General features: G+C 33.9%; 1 long non-coding RNA gene across 1 annotated transcript; it reads left to right on the top strand.

The window, feature by feature from the left end:
* Positions 1-282: 282 nt before the first annotated feature.
* LOC142644603 (uncharacterized) lies at positions 283-1,465 on the top strand. The gene is made up of 2 exons (XR_012845942.1): positions 283-693; positions 1,048-1,465. It is a non-coding gene; the product is annotated as an uncharacterized LOC142644603 (long non-coding RNA).
* The last annotated feature ends 15,671 nt before the right edge of the window (positions 1,466-17,136 follow it).

Genomic DNA, 17,136 nt, shown 5'->3' with positions numbered 1-17,136 from the left:
ATTGTAGATAGTTACGAAAAAGCCATCCAAATATTTACCCAAAAAAATCAAAAACATTATTTTCGGTCCTTACATTTTGAATCACAATCAATTTAGCTCTTATATTTTGAGAGCAATCAATTTAGTCCCTGCTATCTTCAAGTCACAATCCATTTGATCCCTACCATTAAATAACTAACGAAATCTACTTAGCTGGCAAACAGAATACATACATGGCATAAATTAAATTAAGATATAAATAATCCTTCCACACGAACCTTCCACTTCTGCTTCCACTACTATTAAAATCCACGTGAGTCTCACATGCTCACTAATCATCAATGTCATCCTCACTAGTCAAAAACTCAGACAAGATTGAATTCTTAATCCCCAAAATGAAATTTTGAACCCTAATCCAAGATGAAATCCTTCTTGACAGCCACATATTCTTGCCTAATCAAAGCTTAATCTCTTCTCACCGGTTCCACTCTCTTCCCGCAGACTCTGGTGATTATAGACCGAAACCATTGATGAACAAAGCTCCTCAATGAACATGAACTCCTTCTTCATAGCCACATCTCTTCTCACCTAATCCCCAAGATCAAAGCTCCTTTCATCTCGCCGACTCCATTGCCAATTCCCAATTGAGCTCTCAACCCTCAAAGAGATGAAGAAACAGAGAACCCAAACGTCAATGACAAACCCAAACACCAAGTGAGTTGTTATGTTTACTTTGTGAATTTTAAGAATAAGTATTTCATAATATTATTCAACTTATAATGGGTTTGTGACATAAGGTTAATTAGAATGATGTGTGGGTCACCATGTTTGTTCATATACTTTGTAGCTAACTAAGCTTTTATTTGGAGGCTTTCGTTTAAGCAATCAAGTTCAATTTTGTGAAATCCTAATTGAAGTGGACCAATAATTATGCTTCTTAAGTTGATAAGAAAGCAAAGAAAATAAACTACTGTGAATTCTTTGTCCTTACAACCAGGGTAGGGGTAGTGCTTTAATCAAAGTTATGTTATTTTAATAGGCCAATTAACACTATAAAGTCAATTGCAGGTTGTTTGCTAATGAAAATTTTTTCAATGACTTAATGAAGAGATATATGAGCGCAGCAAGCAAGACAAGGTGGTTATATAGCAGAGGCAGAGAGATTATCACACTTCAAGCTGAAGTTGCAAATTGTTAGAGAGAAAAGGTTTTGACAATGAGGTTGGTAGTGTCATTGGTAATATATGGGATCTGCATTTGTGTGATTGTAGTTTTGGTGGGTTAAAGGGCTGGGTTTATTGTACTTAAACTAAGAGAGGAAAGTTTTTGATGTAGTGGAGTGTTTTTTGTCAATGTGTTTCCAAGTATCAATGCATCTGCTGATTATGTCTGATAATTTTGCTGGTTCTGTCAAATATTTTTAAGGTTTTAAGAGTGTATTTGTTGTACTTTTCACTTTAATGAAATGGCAATCTTATTCCCCAAATGGTGTATTTTTTTTTTTGTTGTGTAATCTGCAGTTGAGCTTTAAGGGGTTTGAAAATCAAGTAATGTGCAGATTGTGCAATAGCTGAAATTGTGCAATGCACTTATTGCCAAATGCAATTGCATCATCTACACTAACTGCCCTGTGATGGCTCAACAAAATTGACAATGATTCCATTAATTCCACTGTATAACATAAGTGAACCTGTTGGGTTCAACTACCATTAAAAAAAAATCCCATAACTATCAACTATAAATAACTTCTTGTGTGTTTAACCACAAATCAGAATCACATTCACAAACATATAACAAAATAAATTCTAATTCCATTGACAATGAAAACCATTGTCTAGCTAATAAAAGTCGCTGTCCAGCTTGTAAACAGTTAAGGACATTCCAATGGTCAACACAAATTATAAAACAAACGTGAAGAAGGCCTTACAAAAAGTAAGGAGGCCATTAACATCAATTAAAATCATCTTAATATAAGTTCCAGCTAGTAACAAAATATTAAGCTACCCTCTAATATTAAGCTGCCCTCTTCTACAAGATAACTCTAGCACATCCTGCTCACAATCCTGGACCATGCATAAAGGATTGGCTCTCACTAAACCTCAATGCATCCATATACCTTGATGCATTTGTAGTGGCTCTTAAAGTCTCATCAGTGATTGTTCTTTTTTTTTTACTTTGTTGAACCCCTACAGTTGTTTCTACTTGGAGTGGAAGTGGTAGCATTGGAGTTGGGTGGTGCACAAAGGAATTCTACTTCACTGGTGGTAGGCGGTGCACTTGTCTGATTTGGTTCAATAGTGGGAGGTCCACCACTTGAACTACCCTCACACCCTTACAGACAGCAAATACAAGATAATCAAAACTACAACATTAAACAATAATAAAAATTGAGAAAAAAAATACTAGATATATTAAAAATGGAGGAAAGAAAAAAACAATACAAGATAGTCATAAAGCCTTAGATCAAGTATTTACGTTCTTGGTGTTGGTTCTTTGCCTTTTTGATTTTTTGGCAGCTCCTGGAAGTGAAGAATTTCCTCCAACCTCTCCTTTGCAACTTCTTTTGTTATGGCCTAACCTCCCACATGCCTTACACTTCTTAGGGACTCCTACTCTTCTAAGCTTGGTATGGCGGGTTGGTTTAGAAACCAAGTCCATGAATCATTGGTTTTGGCTTCTACAACTGCAATTGCTAGAGGGAAATGTTCTTCATTGGGATCTCTAGCAACTGCAGCAATCAAGTGTCCACCTAACTGGTTTTCAAATGGCAAGCATCCAAACCAATAATTGACATGCATGCAGCCAAGAATCCTCTCTTACAAGCTTCTAGACACATATACGACCTTTGGAAATAAGGCATCCCAGGCAGCAAATCCATCTCAGCTGCTAAATCACCTTCATAAGTATTGTACTACCAGGACTAGACCTCCTTAACTCTGCACAATAGTCACATAGCTTGTTATATTGTTTTGTGTAAGACCATCAACAAATTCATGAGCTTCACCCCTAGCCCTACTTGCTTTGCTGGCACTTATCTAGACCACATATTTTTATGCACAGCATCTTGAATTTCTGCAACCTTAAGCTTAGGATGGCGCCTCACTTTTTTCACTAGCTTCTTGGCAAGGAATTTAGCAGTACACCTGGGATTTTTATAACTCCTGCTACATGTATGTTCCAAGTTTAGTGTTTTGAGTTGCTAGCTCATCTCCCCTGAAATCTTAGCTAGGTAAGGTACAAACTTGCACCCTTCTTAGCAAACAACTCTAACCCTTTTCTTATCATTTTTTTTAAACTTGATCCCCCATCCTCCATGAACTGCATACTCAGTGACAGCATCCTTGAATTGCTTAGGTGAGATAAAAAGCATGTCCTTCTCAAACCTAATATTTTCAGCTTTCAATACTAGCTTAAAAACTGGATAATTACTCATCCTAATAGAATTATCAACACAATTATCATCATCATCTGATGAAGATGATTCATCAAGACTTAATAACTCCCCAGTCCCATAATCGGAGTTCATTACCTCAGCACCCATTCGCTCCACTTGTTCAACCACATCATCATCACTATCCCAACTATCACCACCATCAGAATTTTGATTGAGGTGCCATGAACATTGCATCATTATTATTCACAATAATGTGGAACGATGCATTCTCAAGGTTCACACCAGGCATCCTATACCACAACTTGCTGACAGAAGTATACCCAAACTGCTTACATATAGACTCAATCTCACATTTTGAACACATCTTAGCATTACAATTATCCACTATTCCCACTGCACCTCCCATGTACTGAAATATTGGGCGTCCATTCTGCATGCAAAAATACACACAAGATTAAATAAGGAAAAAAAACCAAACAGTATAAATTCTACAATGTTACAAAAAACAATAATCAAGAAGAAAGTGCTTTGAGCTCAATTGGGAATCGGCAATGGAGTCGGCGAGATGAGAGGAGCTTTGATCTTGGGGATTAGGTGAGAAGAGATGTGGCTATGAAGAAGAAGGAGCTCATGTTCATTGAGGAGCTTTGTTCATCAATGGTTTCGGTCTACAATCGCCAAAGTTTGCAGGAAGAGAGTGGAACTGGTGAGAAGAGATTAAGCTTTGATTGTGGGGATTAGGCAAGAGAGATGTGGCTGTCAAGAAGGATTTCATCGTGGGTTAGGGTTCAAAATTTCATTTTGGGGATTAAGACCATTGGGAGATGCCCAATCCTTTAATTGGCTATGATGACCCTTACTATCATGATCATGATCCAGATGCAGATGTTGATGAAGAATGGTTCCAAGGTAGAGATGGGTCGGATGACTAGAGATATATATATATATATATATATATATATATATATATATATATATATATATATATAAAAGAGTCAAGACCAACTTTATGCATAGCCATCATTATTGACTTTTCTTTCACCAAGCTATTACTTTCCCTACTTTGTATTTGGTGACCGTAACTATATGCTCACAAATGTCAACCATGCAAGAAATGCCCATATCATGTTTATCTCTCTGTCAGCAACAAATCCGAAGAAAGATCACCTCTGCACTGGCACCCTTGATTCCAGAAGACATTTGTCACTCCATTCCCAGACCCCTACTCTTTTGGACACATGTCAAGAACAAGCCGACCCCTACAATCCAAGATTATCTTCTGAATGTAAAATATTTTTGTAAATTATTGCCTATAAATAAGCCTCTTGTATCCTTAGATCGACAGAGTTAGAGAGGGTTAGCAAGTGAAAGAAAACCTTATGTAATATTTCCCAATTTGATGTATGTCTTCCAGTCCTGTAAAAAGCTTGTTGAATCTAATAATATCCCTCAGTTTGTTGTATCTCGTTCTGTGTTCTATTCCATACTTTCATGTTATTTTCTATAGTGTCTTAGTAATATATGCCATTAATAAGTTTTCATGATCTTCTTACACTCCCATTGTTTGTTTATTTGCTTGTCCCTCTACTTTCTTATATAATAAACAATACTAATGATTTAGACCCAGAAATCCAAACCATCTACACATCTCATCCTCTTATAGCTCCACTAACTGGCCCCACACCAATAGCCCAAATTCACATCCTCCTTGATACTTACTCCAGACCCATCCCAGTAATAGTCTTGTTTGATACAGGAGCAGCAGCAACAATTCTCCATCCTAAGATATTACCCGAAAACTTTTGGCTACCCCATCATCAGATGTTCAGAGCAGCCAACAGAGAAACATTTCTGATCACCTAGAAAAGTAAGCTCATTCGCATTCGAATTTTTCCTACCCTTACCATTAGACACCAAGTCCTTGGCTCCCCTCTCACAGGCAGAGACCTTCTCATAGGATTGACTGGGAGTCTTGGGTTGATATTTTGGTATTTGGGGAAGGACTTTCTGGTAATATGGGATTAGTGGTGGTTTCTGGTTTTGTTGGTTTTGATCATGATTTTCTCTGCATGGGGAGGGAGAAGGAGGATTTTTCTTTCTGGATCTGGGATAGAGGACATAGTAATCAAACTTTCCAGAGGGTTCTCCAAGGAGGTCAACTTCCGGATCTCCTGCCTCATATCTTTCTTTAAGAGTGGTTAGGGTTCAAAATTTCATTTAACAGTAGTGGCCAAATTGATTGTGACTTGAAAATAGTAGGGACCAAATTGATTGCTCTCAAAATATAGGGACCAAATTGACTGCGATTCCAAAATATAGAGACCATAATAGTGTTCTCGCCCAAAAAAAAAAGTCACCTAAAAGGCTAAAACAAAAAAACATAAAATGAAAACTAAAAATAGATTGGAATTGTATTCTAAATATTGTTTTGCACTATAGATTTGACAACATTTTTTTTTTTGGTGTAAAAGCACTTTTGGTCCCTACATTTTGGGGTCATTTCTATTTTGGTTCCTACATTTTCATTTCACCACTTTTAGTCCCTAAATCAATTAACGCATTCTATTTTGGTCCTTACCGTTACTTACTTAACAGAAATTGCTAATGTGACAAACGACGTCCACTGTTGGCACATTAGATGTTGACGTGGCCAATAAAATAATATTAAAAATGCCACGTCAGCTTATAAATTCAAAAAAAATTATTTATTAATTTTAACTAATAAAAAAATTAAAAATAAATGGTTTAAAAAAGAAATTAAATTAATTAAATTAAAAAAAAACTTTATATTATGTTCTTCCCAAACATCAAACCCACAAAACTCAAATCATCCTTTTTCAGATCTAGGGGTAGAGGAAACCAAACCCTCCTCCATACAAACATTAAACCCACAAAACTCAAATCATCCTTTTTCAGATCTAGGGGTAGAGGAAAGGAATTGAGCTCGCGATCGGAGCCTTCTTCGGAGACGGAATCATTGCAGGGCAGCGGAGGCTGCGGCAAATTGAAGTGCGAAATCCTATTGTGGAGCTGTTCTTGTTACGAGTAAGGACTATGAGTTTGTCTAGGGCTTATTACAGTGGTTTATGGAGGCTCGCGGAGCTTGGAGTCGACGATATCTGCGTCTTCGGCTTCGACTCCAGAACCGGCAGTTGCGGCGGCGGCAGCGACAGAGGAAGTGTAGTTGGGAGTAGTAATGACGGAGCGTAAGCAGTGGTGCGGAGGAACGTAAACGGCGCCGTAGGAAGAGTGAGGTCGATCCTTCATTGTGAGGGTTTTATGGTTTTGAAGTGAGAGAATTATGAAGGTGAAGAAGAAGAAAAGGTGAAGGAGAGGAAGAGAGCATGCCAGGTTGAGAACTAAGGAGAACGGCGTTGTTTGAAGTAGTAGTTTTTTGGTTGGTGATTCAACTAGGTGGTTGCGTTTGGTGATTCAGTTAAGCTTTTTCAAAACTGGGTTTGATGTTTGTATTTGGTGATTCAGTTCTCGTTTGTGTTCTTTGTGTTTTTTGAATCTTTGAACGTCTTTGTATTTTGTAAATCTGTGACCTTTGATTTTACTTGTTCCATGTTCGCATGTTCTTGATTTTTTTAATTTTCTCTGTAACCAAACATATTATTTAAGGAAGAACATGAACATGTTCTTCATGATGACTGGGAAGAACATAATGTAATTTTTTTTAATTTAATTAATTTAATTTCTATTTTAAACCATCTGTTTTTAATTTTTTTATTAGTTAAAATTAATAAATAATTTTTTTTTAATTTATAAGCTGACGTGACATTTTTAATATTATTTTATTGGCCACGTCAGCATTTAATGTGCCAACAGTGGACGCCGTTTGCCACATCAGCAATTTCTGTTAAGTGAGTAACAGTAAGAACCAAAATGGAACGTGTTAATTAATTTAGGGACTAAAAGTGGTGAAATAAAAATATAAGAACCAAAATAGAAATGACCCCAAAATAGTTTGTGGAACACCTTCAATATGTGTGGGACCTACCACATTTTGTTTTAAAAACTAAAAATTGTTCTTAAATTGACTTACACCAGAATCTGTTATCTTTAAAAGTTAAATTATCACAAGAAGTACAAATGTACAATGCGAAGGGAGTTGAGAATGGTGTCCTATGTTATAATAGAGTTGGATTATAGATGCTTATAAGTTTTGAATTGCTAAAAAAAATAAAAGCAGAAATTATATAGTTGTGAATAAATTTATAGTATGATTTAGGCTAAATACAATTTAGTCCCTTATTTACACAAGTTATCGAGTTTGGTCCTTCAATTTTCAATTTGATCAATTTAATATCTCACATTTATAAGTATGGACAATCAAGTCTTTCTATAAGCTAAGGTCAATTCTTGTTTATGCGTAATTTTTTAATCTAAATAATTTTTTATAATTTTCGTCCTATGTGTCTTCTCTTCCCATTGGTTCTTCTTCTTCTTCTTCTTCTATGGAACTTGAATCTTAGAGACTCGAATTCCAGGTGGTAAAAATCTACATGTTAGCAATGAGAACTCGAGCCTTTGAGGCTCAAATTTTGTAACTGAACTCAAGCCTTTAGGGCTCAAGATGTTACTTTCTTAAATTGGTTCAAAGTCTTGCTTACTATTAGGACATATGTGATTCATGTTAGGAACATATGTCATCATGTAGTAGCTAATCCTTTGACAAAATGCACTTTACTTGTAATTGGGTAGATCTAGGATGTATTTAATGCTTCAAGAAACAAGGTTTTAAGTTCAAGTATTAAAACTATACAAGTCTATCCAAGAATCAAGTGATGAAGTGCTGGATTTTAAATCTCGACAGCTAGTATCTATCAAGGTTTAAAAAGCTGTCTAAGCCCGAAACTCGACAGCTGCTCGATAGATAGGGTATCTATTGAGATTTAAGAAAATCAGATTTTCAATTCTGATTTTATTCCAATCTGTGAGTATGTGTTCGAGTTTTCTTTTCTTACAACCCTAAACATATAAGGATTATTTTAAGGGCTGTCATAGAGGGCACAGTTGCACAAGTGAGAAGCAAAGTGTTGTTCATGCAAATTGTGATCGGAAACTTAGTTTGCCCTAGTTCTTGTTTCTCTTGAAGAAACTGCTATGTTTGTGCATCGTAAGGTTTTGTGAATAAGCAATTTCATGATCTTCATCGTGTGATGAATTTAAGAACTTTGCAGCCAACATCCTTCTCAAGTTGGTGAAAAAGTCGCGTATTGGGATCCACGCCTCTATTGGTTAGTCATGTACTAGGAGTCATGCATTAAAATGAGAGATTTTCACTACAGAACAAGTCCAATTGGGTATTGGAGTAAGGGTTCAACTGTAGGTTGGTATAAGGTACTGGGTATCATTTACTTGTAACCGCTTGTTGTGATAATAGTGAATTCTCGAGAGTGGTGACCTTAAAATCACCCAGTGGGGTTTCTGCCTTGGAGGTTTTCCCTATTCGAAAACAAATCACCTTGTCAACTTTATTTTCCGCTGCATTTGATTTTAGTTGGTGATTTGTTTGTGCTGCCACGTACATTGTAGGTTAATTTGATTAATTAATAAACTTAGCTAATTAATCAATTAATTCATCACAAGGGGTCAATACATTCTTGGCCTATCACTTACTAATGAAATAATTTCTATATATGATGCTAGAGGGCAAATATCCTCTAGTTTGAAGAACAAATCCCCCACCCTCAAAAACAAACCCAGAAATTAAAACATTAATATGAAGAACAAAAAAATCAAACCCAAAAAGTAAAATATTAATCTGAAGAACAAAAAAAACAAACCCTCAAACAGATCCCTAACTCAATTGTTTGAGAGGAAGAGAAGGAGATTGAACTTACATAATGGCGTTTCTGATGGCTCTAGGAGGTTGAGAGATTGAGAGGGAGAGACAGATCGAGATAGGCAGCTCTAGGAGGTGTTTTTGGTGGCTCAGGCCAATACTCAGCACTCTAGCAAATCTCTCTCTCTCTCTCTCTCTCTCTCTCTCTCTCTCTCTCTTGCTCTAACTTGTTCTCAATTTCTTTCTTTTTCTCTCAAACTAACGGGTTATGAATTTGTTTTTGTGGGTGGGGTTTTGTTTTTTCTTCAAATACAGTTATGTTTCTAGGTTTGTTTTTAATTTTTATTTTTTTAAAATCATCTAGCATACCACCTGTAACTTCATCTATTACTAATAACCACAAAGAGTCTACTTCTAGCAAAGCAATCAAAGAGCATGCAAGTTCAATTGATACACTAGGATTCCCTCACCACAAGACAATTAATAGATGCAAAGATTTTGAAACCGTACACACTGAGTTGGTGTCGGGTGGGGATTGAATTTTTGTTATTCAATGTCGTTCTCCATACATTGTCGCTTCTTCAAATTAATTTCTGGGTTTTTTATTTTAAAATTAATGAATAAATAATAATTTAAATTTTTAAAAAAGACAAAACAACGTTGTTTTGCTATACGTAACGGCAGCAAATAACAATTTGTTAACGGATGACTTAATTAAGAATAAATGAAACTTAAAGGGCTAAAATGAAAAATTGTGAAAATTAAAGGTTGATTCTTGTATTTTATCATTTTCTTCTTAAATGGGTCACGTCCCTTAAACCTCACGTACTCTACCACCATCACCATCACTGTGGGTGTGCAATAACCCATTCAACCTTGTGCACCTATCCAACCAAGTTTTGATTTGAAGGGTCCCAAACAGTTTCATCCAAGTGGGTTGTCAAGTTATAGGTTGATCATTGAAAAAAAAAAAACCACACGCCCTTTGGTGAATCCTCAGGTTTGTATAACAAAGGGGTTCAAACTCACACAGAAACCCTAACCACAGCCCACAGGCACAGGTCATGGAGTGGATATTGATCTTTGTACTTGAAAAGCTAACACATTAGCCATGAAGCTAACATGTGAATCCTGGCCCAAATAAAGAGCACAAAACACAATAAATGATCCAACACAACAAAGTATAAATGCCCACACACACTTGACAAAAATGCAAAAAGATGGTAAAACAAAGTTTTACCTATGTGATGGTGGAAAGATAAGGGGTAATTGTGCTCTTAAGGATGATCTCATACAAATGTTTATGGAGTATTTGTGAGGAAGAGAGAGAAAGATGATGAGATGAGAGAGTCATTGCGTGAATGAATGAAAGAGTTTTCTGTGTTCTTGAAGTAAGAAAGGATGAGAGAGTGTTTAAATGGAAGGGAAAAAAAGATGACAAGGAAAAATAATCCAAGACCAAAAGGATAAGGGGTTTGGGAAATGGCGACTCCAGGATTTTTTTGTAGGGGGTTAATAAGATAAATCTTGAGTAGGAGATGAATTTTGTGGTCTACATAGTTTTATTACAAATTTGTCCGTTGTACTAAGAAGATAATAAAAGATAAACTATAAGTTCATTTGAAATATTGTTTCTTTGAAGTTTGAACATACTAATTATGATTGCTAATACCACTGCGCATTATTGGCGTGATGGTCACTTTGTGAGTATAAGTTTTTGTGAGGTGAGGGGCAAGAGTTGAGGTTCAAGTCTCTAGAAGAGAGCTTCACATATATATACACTTAGATAAGTTAGATTATTTCTACCTTTCCATAAAAAAAAGAAGAAGATAAGTTAGATTAGACTAGAGTGAGATTTCTATATCAAATTTAAAAAATAAAAATAAAATAAACATATTAATTATTGTTGTTTAGTGAAATTTAATTATTATTGCTTAGAATATTTTTATCAATTTGCTCTATACAATTCTTTTATTTAACAATTCGACTTAACTTTGACAACCATTGGTCCTTGTAATTGCTTTAAAGAAATTTTTTGTTGTGTAAACATTTGTTTTTGTTATCACTCAATCACCCACATGTCCAACCCCTTTGTCTTTTTTTTTCTAATTTATTTATAATTACCCCTTCTCTAATTGCTTAATTGTCTTTTAGTGTTAACATTTACTAACTATTGATAAACTAATTGGCCCATGCCCCAATCCCCACTTAACAGATAAAAAATTAAAAACACATTAAATTTAGCCACTCCACTTGCAGGTTCAAACAAAAGTATAAATTAATTGTAACTTTATTTAAAAATCCAACTCAATTTTGACAACTATTGGTCTTTGTAATTTTATTAAGAAAAATTTTGTGGTGTTTGTTTTTGTCTTCCCTCAATCACTCCCCTATCCCACCCCCTTGTCTAATTATTTATTTATTTTTTAGAATCATCCTTTGTCTAATTTTTTAATTGTCTTTTAGTGTTAACATTTATTAACTACTGATTGATTGACTGGCCTATGCCCCAATCACCATTTAAAAAATTAACAAATTAAAAACACATTCAAATTCAACCACTCCACTCACAGATTCGATCAAAAGTATAAATTAATTGTAACTTTATTTAACTATTCAACTCAACTTTGACAATTATTGGTCTTTATAATTCTATTAAGAAATTTTTTGTTGTATTAGCATTTATTTTTGTCTTCACTCAATTACTCCCCTATCCCACCCCCTTGTCTATTTTTTTTTTTTAAATATTTAGAATCACCCCTTGTCTAATTGTTTAATTGTTTTTTAGTGTTAACATTTACTAATTCTTGATTGATTGACTGACACATGCTCCAATTCCCACTTACAAATAACACGTTTAAATTCAGCCACTCCACTCGCAGATTCGATTAAAAGTTTTAATTAATTGTAACTTTATTTGCAATAATAGATTGCTAAGGGGATCATATTCAAGTTTATCTCAGTTGGACTTGGACTTAAAAAAGATTTAGAGTTAGAGACTCAAGATGTTCAAATTTTATTTTTAGGGGTCCAAAAAAAAAGATATTATAAAATTATATATATAGCTCAGGGGGGTTCATTTGAAACCTTGGACCAAAGCTAATGCTGCCCCTAGGTAACTGGGTTTGGGCACGTAGATAGAAGAGGAGCATATGGTTGAGTTTGTGAATAAAGATGGATAATAAAGACTAATTATCTCTATATATTAATAGAATTCAGAAAGTTAGTTATAGTTTCAAAAAATGTCAAAAATGCCTTTAATCTAATTAGATAATTCTTATTCTTAAAAAATAAAAAATAGAGTTAAAATTGTAATTCAACAAAATAAAAAATAAAAATAAAAAACTACCAGAAAAGCTTTTTTCCTAAAAATCAGCATACTCTCTATTTAAATATATCTCATGCAAGTTTGATACATTTTGTCCTAAAAATTAGCACATACTAAACCCAACAGTTTTCTTCATTTCAAATCCTAAATTTTAGTTTCTTAAAAGTCTCTTCCTTTGTAACCTCACTAACAATAAATAAATTCAAATTGAAAAATTACATTAAACTAAAAAAAAAAAAGCCTCATCGCATGTGTGAAGCACGTGAGACGAGGCTAGTGTCATTTATGTGCATGCTTGAAAGATATAAAGCTTTCTTGATATTTTCTGAAAGCCGTAACTCTTCTTAGAGAAGCTTTGTAGAAAATATGTATTCAAAAAAAAGATTTTCTCATTTGTGCTCGCTCATTTCATATGTGCATTTTGGTACAATCATCTAGTGACTTTCTTAACCTTCAATTCAAGTATTCTTGGTGTCATTAGAAATATAGTATTGATGAGTACTTTTTGATGGTTCGAAGCTTGGATAGTGATGACGCACAAAAATCGTCAGTGACCTAGTTGTCCACAAGCACTCCAATGGGGTGTCTGAGAAACAAGAAAACCAAGAACCAACAGAGACCACCGGTGGGGTGCCAGCCAAAAACCCTCCAAAAGTTAAGTCAGTGAATGAATAATCACCAAGAACTTAATAGTGTGAGAGTTAGGGAATTTCTACGCACCTTGAAGAGGAGGAGATCTAGTGCTTATATAGTGGTGTAGGGCATGATCAAGATCCCTTGAATGAAGGATCTTTCCTTATGGGGAAGATCTTGGAGTTAAGGCTCCGAGATCCTAGGGCTCCTCTTACCATATAAAGAAGATATGAACGTGTAGTAGAGTTTTTGGGAGTGGTGTGCAAGTTGTAGAGACTCATGAGTGAAGAACAAGCAAAAATTGCTGGGACCTACCATGCTTAATCGTCAAAATGGTCATTCATTTGTCGGTACGATCATCCATCCATTGGCATGGTCGCTTTGTTCGTTGGTATGTGAGTGAACATCACGCAAGGGTTTCGTGGGGCCCAACGTGTTCCTTCATCGATTCTTGTAGCCCTTCATCGTACGGTCTTTACACATGAGCCAACCGTCGGTTTAACCAGGTGATGCTTGATAGACCTCTTAGGAGGCAGACGGTTGCTGGCTAAAGAACCATGAGAGAAGTTTGTTCATCTCAACAAATGAGGAAGGTTTTACTAGACGAAAATGCCCTTATCAGCTAGTTTTGGTAGAATATCGAAAAATCTTGAAAAATGGTTTTAGAGCCCATGTAAGTTTTTTGATAATTTTGTGACATATTTCTAATCTTGCATCTTAATATGGCCCATGATTAGAGGGGCCTAAGGCGACTACTTTAAGTGGTGCCTATTTTTATATTTTAAATATTAATAAAAGATTTGTTTATCTTTGGTTTTTTTTTTTCATTTAAAATCTACTTTTAAATGCAAAATTACGACTTAAAATGAATTCATTGTATTATTTAGTGACTATACAATTAAAATAAATACTATCTATTGAGTGAAGCAACTAAATACTAAAAAAATTTAATTGAAAATTTTAATAATATTATATATTTAATATTTCTAAATAAAATTTGAGTATAAATTTATTTACTAGTAATTAGTTATACAGTTATATAGTTTGTTTTTAAAATTTTTTTATTATGATATAGAAGTGTTGATGTGGACAAAATACAAAGAAAGTGTAAGTGCAAATTTATTTTATTTTATTTTAAAACTAAGAGCTAAGTTTCAAGAACAAAAAAAGAGAAAGTATAGCAAGAACTAGAGTTCTTAGAAAACTGTCAAACCTGAAATGAATGAATAGACAGCTTAATGGAGAAGATGGTCCAAAGTGTAACTAAGAAGCTTTAAAATAAAAGCACTTCGAGCATTTTTTTAGACAGAGAGGGAGATCTTTCAGCATTTGTGTGTGGGAGATTAATGAGTTTTACACTCTAAGAGGGCGTTTGGATAGCCCAAATGTGCGTCCACGTCCAAGTTTTTTTTATTTTTTTTTATGCGTGTTTGTTACTATTCATTGGCCATGAACAGTGATTTTAGGCCAATGAACAGTAACTTTTAGAATGAACAGTATTTTTTACCCCATTTAAAAATTATTTTGCTACAGTGTTTTCAGTTTTCAGTTTTCAGCAATAAGTTCTATTCAAACGGATCCTAAAACTAAGAAAAAAGAATAGTCATTGTCACATCCAATGATTTTTTTTTTCTTTTTATGTTTTTTCTTTAATAAAAATTTTACTTTTCATTTATTGGCGAATATTTGAGGCTTATTTAATACTCTCATACATAGATAAATTTTGGAGACCTTTTTTCATTGGGGCCTTGGGGGGCCTAAAGCGGTTGCCTATTTGCCTCATACCTTCCGCGCCCATAAGTAGTCACTTTAAAGGGAACTCCACCCTCGTCCCAATGATGGTTAGATTACTTTGATAAAATAGTTGAATATTTGGCTAATTTAAAGCTAGACCCAATCAAATAGCATTTAACCTAATCAAAGTGGGCTTGAACTAGGGTTATTCTTCCTAATTACATTACTGCAGGCCAAAATTGGATTTGAAAGAACAAGCCAAAGAAAAGAAGCGTTGAAATAATATACTTTCATCCTAATCTCATCTACTGAAAAAGGGGGTGGGATTTTAAAAAATTGTAATATAGGTTTTCTTGGGGTTGAGACAAAAGTTTTTTTATGAGAAATTGAAGGTGGAAAAAATATAGCATTGACACCAACAAAAGATGGTAGGCCTATCGCTCACCTTTTGTGATCTGTTTATTTTGCTAAAATTAAAAACTTTTTGTTGAAACTACTGTAGATAAAGGTAAAAATTAGCTGAAATAGTTCAGTAGAATTTATAAATAGTACCACAAAGTATAGTGTGACCCATTAATAGTACAAAAAATCAACTGAATAGTAAAATAAGTTGAGAAAAAAAATCTTTGCTAAATGGACACTAATGTCACTAATATTTGGTATTTGTGTATTTTTTTTTTTACCTCTAATTAGTTGCTATTCTGAGGCATATAGAAATAATATTTTGCACAAAGTAGTGCAATTCTTCGCATTGGCTTTTGTTTGTTTTTCTATTAGCACTTTGATTTACCAAATCAGGTTCACTTGCTTTCACATAATTAATAAACGTGTCAATTTTTATGTTGACATGTTTAGCACGCAATTAACTCAAAAATAACTTGATTCATTATTTGTTTGTCAAGCAGGGTTGACCAGTTTGACAAGAACTTGTTCACATAAAAAAAAAAAAAGTCATTTTAATTCAACATAAAATTTATTTTAAAATTTATAATCGAGCAATCAAAATAATTTTAATGGCTATATTGGTAATTTCTTCATTAAACCCAAAGTCCATAACCCTTTTCCTCATCAAATTTTTTTTCTCATTTCATTTTATTTTTAATAGGTTGAATATTTCCCAATTTGGATGGAACTTCATTGGGTTGAAATAAGAATATTTATATTGTGTGTGTGTTTGGCTTGAGATTGAAAAGTCAACTTATTTTATTATTCAACTTATTTTTGCTACTATTCATAGGCCCCACTGCACTTTCTGGTATTATTTATGAGTTTTATTGTACTATTTCAGTTAATTTTTACCTTTATTTACAGTACTTTCAGTAAAAAAATTTTTGTTTCAGCAAAATAAGCAGATCCCAAACAGACCCTTTATGTTATTAGTATTTTTTTTATATTATAAATTATAATAAGTGATTGTATTTGTATGCTATTAGTACTTTAATTAATGTTATTAAGAGATAGATCGAATTGTCTAAAATTTCTTTCTTTAGAATTATAACTATTATTAATTTACATGCTTAGAAAACATTTTTAAAAATGAAAATGGTTTGGGTTTGTATTGTTCCTATTATAAGATATACAATTATGTTAATTAATTCAGGTCACATTTTTTAAATGTGTTGAGAGTTGAGACTGTAATTTTACATTTTTTTGAATGCATGCCTGTATTATTAATAAAAAAAAAAACATATTAGAGGGGAAATTACATAAAAAAAAGACCCAAAATTATACCACGTTTCAAATTAGGTTGCATGCTTTTAATTTTGTCATTTAAGATCTGTTTGGATACCGCTTAGTGCTGAAAACTGAAAACACTGTAGCAAAATAATTTTTTAAATGTGTGAATAGTGCCATGAGACTTATTTTTATGAAAATTTTGCTGAAAAAAGAGGTTTGTGAGTTCTATAAACAGTGCACGGGACTCACGCACAAAACGCTAGATACTTGCCGCTATCCAAACGTTCACTTAAAGTCCTATCTCCTTTACTATTTATATACGTTTTTTTGGTGGGGGGGGGGGGGTAGAACTAAGTAGAGGAAAAAAAAAAGGAAACTATTGATAAAATTTTATATTTTGTTTAAATAACTAGTTTTAGTTTTCTGACAACCACTTTGTCACTCTAACGGAACCCTTTGTTTCATTGTTTTAAATAGTTACTAAATTGATTTATGAACAATCCTTGGTGAATTGCAAAGTTTTAATCAATATAATTTTCCAAAAAAAGAGAGACTTGTTCTTGCTCTAAAAATGAAGAAAGACTTGTCGGAAGAAAGGTA

The sequence above is a fragment of the Castanea sativa genome, chromosome 7, assembly GCF_040712315.1.
Source record: "Castanea sativa cultivar Marrone di Chiusa Pesio chromosome 7, ASM4071231v1".
NCBI classification, from domain to species: Eukaryota; Viridiplantae; Streptophyta; class Magnoliopsida; order Fagales; family Fagaceae; genus Castanea; species Castanea sativa.
Note: the sequence above shows the minus strand (reverse complement) of the source record. Positions and strands in the feature narration are given on the sequence as shown.